Genomic DNA, 6814 nt, shown 5'->3' on the forward strand with positions numbered 1-6814 from the left:
CACTGCCCGGTGCTTTCCAGTTTTTAAAGTGTGTTCACAAAAAGAAGGTTGTGTTTAGAGGGGTGAACTCTCTTTAAAAAAAAAAAAAGAAGGCCTTGGTCTCTCCTGGCAGGGACATTTTCTGTCCTGCAGCTTTCTTGGGTGTCTTTACACCATAGCAGGTGCCTTTCCCCTTCTGAAACTAAGACTACAAGAATATCTACACACACTTCTTTTAGTACTACATGAACAGGTTTGCAGGTTGGAAGTCTAAGACCATGGTCTTGGCAGGGTTGCTTTTTCCTGAGGCCTTCACTTGTGACCTTTCCTCCGGATGCAGTCGCCCTTCCTCCCGCCCCATTTCTGGGCTTCTACACATTGTCTTATTAGGCACTTCTCTTATTTTTTGTTGTGACTATATTCCTTTGGATAGCTGAATTACTTAGCTGTCATTTTGGCAGAGTTTGAAGGAGGGTCAAGGGCTAATCATGTGTCCCATCTCCCATGTGTCACTCAAGGTGCTTAAGACTTCTGAATTCGCCGGGCAGTGGTGGCACATATCTTTAATCCCAGCACTTGGGAGGCAGAGGCAGGTGGAGTTCTGAGTTCGAGGACAGCCTGGTAAACAGAGTGAATTCCAGGACAGCTAAGACTACACAGAGAAACCCTGTCTCGAAAAACAAACAAACAAACAAATAAATAAAATAAAAGCACCATAGTAGAGTTAGAATAAGCATCTAAAATGTGAATACAATCCATGTATGTTTGGAGGCATCTGGTCAGCTTCCTAATATGCAATGGTCTTTTTCCCTGGTATAGTGCTTCTCACTTGTAAATGATGATTAGAAGAAAAATTTACAAAAACTACTTCTCACAACATGACATTCACAATCTCTAGGGAGAGATGACCATCTGTATGCAGGGTTCATTATCATTGTACAAGCAGGGATCAAAGGAGAGAGAGTTCATTCTAGGTGTTTCAAATGGGGATGGATTAACTTCACTTAGCAAACTCATTGGCAGAACAGGAGCCATGAAATCAAGGAGTGTCACTAGTCAGGGCTTCAAGGTATACCCAGAGTACAAAGCAGAGGATGAGGATCTGTCATTAAGCTGGATTCCAGCTGCTGCCAACTCATGTCATTGCAACCATCTGTCTCTTCACTGATTTCTGTGTCTCACACTAAACCTATATAATTAGCCAAACATAATTCTTAAGGAAAAATCTAGGTAAGAGAATGTTAAATATCTTTATTTAGCTTTCCTACTTCTCCAAATATACAAGGAAAATATAAGTTGAGACACACAAAATACTCCTCTTGCTACTAACTATACAAACTCACTGTACACAAAATAAAATTACTATAGAAACAACATATTCACACAAAGCAATGCCATTATCCTTCCTACAAACTAAGAAAATACCTCTAAAACAAAATAGCAATGGTTTCCTTGAATTGTACAATTACTCCATGTAGTCATGTCTGTGGGATAATTATTCATCTCCTAGTTCAGGTGTCATCCCAAATCAATAAACTACAAGCTAAAGAAAAAAAATTATAAAGGCAAGCTTTATGAACTTTTACTTGACATGTACAAAATATAGACAAAAGGAAGACAGGAAAAGTTAAAGAGAGGAAGAACACAACTACAATAATTCTATGACTGCTCATGAGACTATAATTGGTATGTCTCAGTTCTATCCTATATTTGCTTTCTAGCCAGGACATTAACTGTACTGGCTGATTTTGTGGATCAACTTGACACAAGCTGGAGTTATCACAGAGAAAGGAGCCTCCCTTGAGGAAATGCCACCATGAGATCCAGCTGTAAGGTGTTTTCTCAATTAGTGATCAAGGGTATGGGGGGGGGCTTGTGGGTGGTGCATCCCTGGGCTGGTAGTCTTGGGTTCTATAAGAAAGTAAGCTGAGCAAGCCAGAGGGGAGCAAGTCAGTAAGAAACATCCCTCCGTGGCTATGCCAGCGCCTGGCAAACACAGAAGTGGAGCATTTGAAATGTAAATAGAGAAAATGTCTAATAAAAATATCTAATAAAAAAAATCCCTGGTCTACAAAGTGAGTTCCAGGACAGCCAGGGCTATACAGAGAAACCCTGTCTCAAAACAAAAACAAAAACAAAAACAAAAAACAAAAAACAAAAAACAAAATCCCTCCATGGCCTCTGCATCAGGTTCTGCTTTCTGACCTGCTTGAGTTTCAGTCCTGACTAAATTTGGTGATGAACAGCAACATGGAAGTGTAAGTTTCTCTCCAACTTGTTTCTTGGTCATGATGTTTGTGTAAGAATAGAAACTCTAAGACATCAACTGATCAAAATTCTTTTCATAGTGCAGTGGCTCTCAACCTTCCAGTGCTGTGACCCTTTAATACAGTTCCCTATGTTATAGTGACTCCCAGCCATAAAAGTATTTCCTTTTTTTTTAATATTTATTTATTTATTATATGTAAGTACACTGTAGCTGTCTTCAGACAGCTCCAGAAGAGGGCATCAGATCTCGTTACAGATGGTTATGAGCCACCATGCGGTTGCTGGGATTTGAACTCCGGACCTTCAGAAGAGCAGTCGGGTGCTCTTACCCGCTGAGCCATCTCACTAGCCCCATAAAAGTATTTTCATTGCTACTTCATAACTGTAACTTTGCTAGTCTTGTGAATTGTAATGCAAATATCTGATATGCAAGATATCTGATATACGACCTACAATGAGGTTGTGACTGCTTTGAGAATTTGACAGGAGCCGGGCATGGTGGTGCACGCCTTTAATCCCAGCACTTGGAAGGCAGAGGCAGGCAGATTTCTGAGTTCAAGGCCAGCCTAGTCTACAAAGTGAGCTCCAAGACAGCCAGGGCTACACAGAGAAACCCTGTCTCAAACAAACAAACAAACAAAAAAGAGAGAGAGAGAATTTGACAGCGTTCTCAGTTGTGACCAAGTTGAGAACTGCTGGCCTAGGGAGTGAAAATAAAAACAAAAAACAAAAACCTTTCTTTCTGGTAAGTCTAGATCCCCAGTGGTTTTGCCTAGACATATCACTGTAAGGAGATGCTCCAGAGGATGCTGTGGATTAAAAAACATAGTGCCTCTGATCTCCTTGCTTAAATACAACCTTTGATTAAAAACATTCCACTTAATAATCATGTAAGTCATACAGCTGGTTCAGTAGGATCCACTGTTGTAAAATTTCCTGGGATAAAGAATGTCAAATAGCCAGGTGGTGAAAGGAATTGAATTCAAGAAAAGCAAAGAACTTATAGTCAAAAGTATAACATGAGACAAATAGGGCAATATTAGGAACTTGAAGGCCTGAGGCCTGACAGACCCTGAAGGTCTAGCTAAAGATCTTACAATAACAAGTCCAGGCATGTCCAGGAGAGCCCCTTGTTTGGACATTCCTGAGGATGTATGGCCCCAAGGATAGACATAAACACAGGAACTGTTATGGGTTATTTTTTGATTGACTCAGTGACCATCTGGCGGCCTGGGTCTCGATGACCCTTCCTGGAATTGTTGATGCTACAACCTGCATGTATTATTCTACTGACTTGTAATCAAGCCAATTGTGTAAAGCTGCGCCAAGTTCCCCCAAAATCCCCCAACCCTCTCCCTATAACTCCCTATAAAAACCCCTAGCTTTTGGGTCTCAGGGTCGATTCCTTTGTCTCCTGTGTGAGATAGGTATCGGCCCGGGGCCTTGCCATTAAACTGCCTCATGCTTTTACAACAAGAAGGCCTCTTGTGCTTTTTTGGGATACCCTGACTTCCCTGGCGTGGGTCCAACAGTGGCAGCCTCTGTTTTCAATGTGTGTTTTAACACACAATGCCTCATCCTTGGAAAAGCATTTGTCCCACTGGGAACCAAGAATTTTAACCAGAACATCTCAAAGTTCTGGTTATAAAAAGAAGCACTTAGAGAGTGGTTTGTTATGTGTGATCATAAAAGGAACTATTACAAACTACAGCTCTTAATTCCAGACTCCTACAAAACCTGACCTTGGGGAAGCAGTGTTGTGCCATGGTTACTTGATAAAAGTATTATAATGATTTCCTTGGTGAGAAGTGCTGATTCTTGATGTGTTGGAAATATGAATAGATAGATGATCTAATAAGTGGGAGAGCCAACTGAAATGTGGATTTAATAATAAATCCATAGCCCAGCATGAAGATACATCTTTAATCCCAGCACTTGGGAGGCAGAGACAGGAGTATCTTTGTGAATTTGAGGCCATGCAGGTTTACAGAGCAAGTTTCAGGACAGCCAGGGCTAGAGACACCCTATCCTGAAAAAACAACAATATATCCATCAATAAATAAATAAAATAAAATTTAAAAATAGAAAATAAATTATGAAAAAGTATCTATCCAACTGAAAATGAGTTGCTGCCCTTCTAATGGATGTAGTCCAATTTCTTCTGTGAGGTGCTTGGTTGGCCCCTCCAGAGAATGCAGCTACATTAGGAAACTCATTGTTGGTCTTTGTTGTGGAATATTGAAGAATGAGCATTTACTGTGAACATATCAACAGTTTTTAGGAATCTCATTATTTATGGCCGATTCTCAACCTTTTTCACACCTCTGTAAGAAAGAGCAGTCTAGCCTTGGGGGAAAGGAAATACAAATAGGAAGTAGGTTTTTGGAACCTAAGTTCACTTTTTTGTCTCCCCAATTACTGTTTATTTAAGTTAGATATAGCAAAATTGGGTAAGATAGCAATATGTTCATCCCCAGATTTAGTTTTGTAGTTTATTCAATATTTTAAATCTTATAACTAGAAGAATTTGTAGAAATTAATGATCATAGTTACAAAGGAGTTTCTTTGTTAATTATGTCAAGAAATAAGGATGACTGAGTGGTTAAAAGTATGTACTGCTTGTACAGAGGAACTTAGTTTAGTTCCTAGCACCCATAATCATACAGCTCACAACTACCTTTAACTCTAGTTCCAGGGCATCTAATATCTTGGGTCTCCATGGGCATCTGCACTCATACTCATATGCTATATCTTTTAATGGTCATGAGAATTGTGCATCTGACTAATTTAATATGAGAAGAGGGAATACTTGAAAAGAAAATGGCCATTGAATTTTTTCAGAATTAAAATTGGAAAATACAAATCATAAGCAGACTTAGGGAAAGAGTTACATATCTATATGAAGGCCAATAATAAGATTGAAAGGTCTGTTGCCTTTCTGTCTCCTACCTCCTGCTCGTCATGAAGGATGAGACTTAAAAACCTGAAGTATATGTTTAGATAGGCTAACTCACTCATATGTAAGCATCTACAAAATGCTTCTTTTTGAGTGAAGGCTATCTCCAAATTTCCATCTTAAGTTTGAACCTTGGGTTTTTCTTATTTTGTCTATATGACATTTTGTTTTTTATCACAAATGTCTCATGAGAAAGTCCTGACATCATAGTCACTATTGATATACTTAAAAGTTACAACCAGATCAAATATATCTTAATTCATTTTATGAAGCTACTGTTACTCTGATACTAAGATCAGAAAAAGGTTTTGGAAAAAAGAAATGAAAATTGCAAACCAATAGGGCTCATGAATGTATATACAAAAACCCTAAGAAAAGTAGGAACAGAAGTAAAAAAAAAACCCACAAAATAATTCTATACTGTGATAAAGTGGACTTTATTTAAAGATGAGAGGCATATTCAGTAATCAAATACCAATAAACACAATTTTGCTAAACTGATAGGCAAAAGTAGAAAAGCCATATCCTAATATCAATTAATGCAAAACAAGCATCTGAAAAACCTAATATCCATTCATGACAAAAAGTCACAGTAAACAAAAAACAGAGGGAGAATGTCTTTAACTTGATAAAACATATCTACAAAGACCTATGGCTAACACTATACTTAATGAAAAACTGGACCTTTAATTCCAGTCAGGAGGCAGAGGCAAGAGAACCTCTGTTAGTCTGAGGCCAGCCAGTATACTCTACATATTGAGTTCCAGGACAGTCAGGGAGACTCTGTCTCAAAAAAGGAAAACACAGTGGGATGGAGAGATGACTCAGCAGTTAAAATTCCCAGCACCCACATGGCAGCTCACAACCATCAGTCAGTATCCTTCTAGGGGATCCGACTTCTTAAAAAAAAAAAAAAAGAAAAGAAAATATTTTTCCCAGTCTATGGCATATTTTATTGTACTCTTAACAATGCGTTTTGTAGAGCAAAAGGTTTAAATTTCAATCAAGTCCAGTTTAATTATTAGTTTATTTGTTTTTTTGGGTTTTGTTTGTTTTGTTTCGTTCTTTTGTTTTGTTTTGTTTTGTTTTTGAGAGAGAGGCTTTCTCTATGTAGCCCCTGGTTGTCCTGGAACTCACGCTGTAGAGCAGGTTGGATTTGAACGAATAGAGAGATCCATCTGTCTGCCTCCCAAGTGCTGGGATTAAAGGCTTGTGCCACCACACCTGGCCATAGCTTTACATTTTACTTGTTTTTTATAATGTTTATAAATTTTAAAGATTCATTTATTTTATAAATATAAGTATAGTGCCCCTGTCTTCAGACACACCGGAATAGAAAGTCCCATTACAGATGGTTGTGAGCCACCATGTGGTTGCTGGGAATTGAACTAAGGACCTCTGGAAGAGAAATCATTGTTCTTAACCATCACCTCTCCAGCCCCCGCTTTTTGTTTTTTGTTTTGTTTTGTTTTTGTTTGTTTGGTTGGTTTTTTGTTCTGTTTTATTTCTTTTTGTTGTTTTTGTTTTTGTTTTTGCTTTTTTGGTTTTTTTTTTCGTTTGGATTGGTTTGGTTTGGTTTGGTTTGGTTTTTTGAGATGGTTTCTCTGTGTA

This window comes from Mus pahari, chromosome X (genome assembly GCF_900095145.1).
Source record: "Mus pahari chromosome X, PAHARI_EIJ_v1.1, whole genome shotgun sequence".
NCBI lineage: Eukaryota > Metazoa > Chordata > Mammalia > Rodentia > Muridae > Mus > Mus pahari.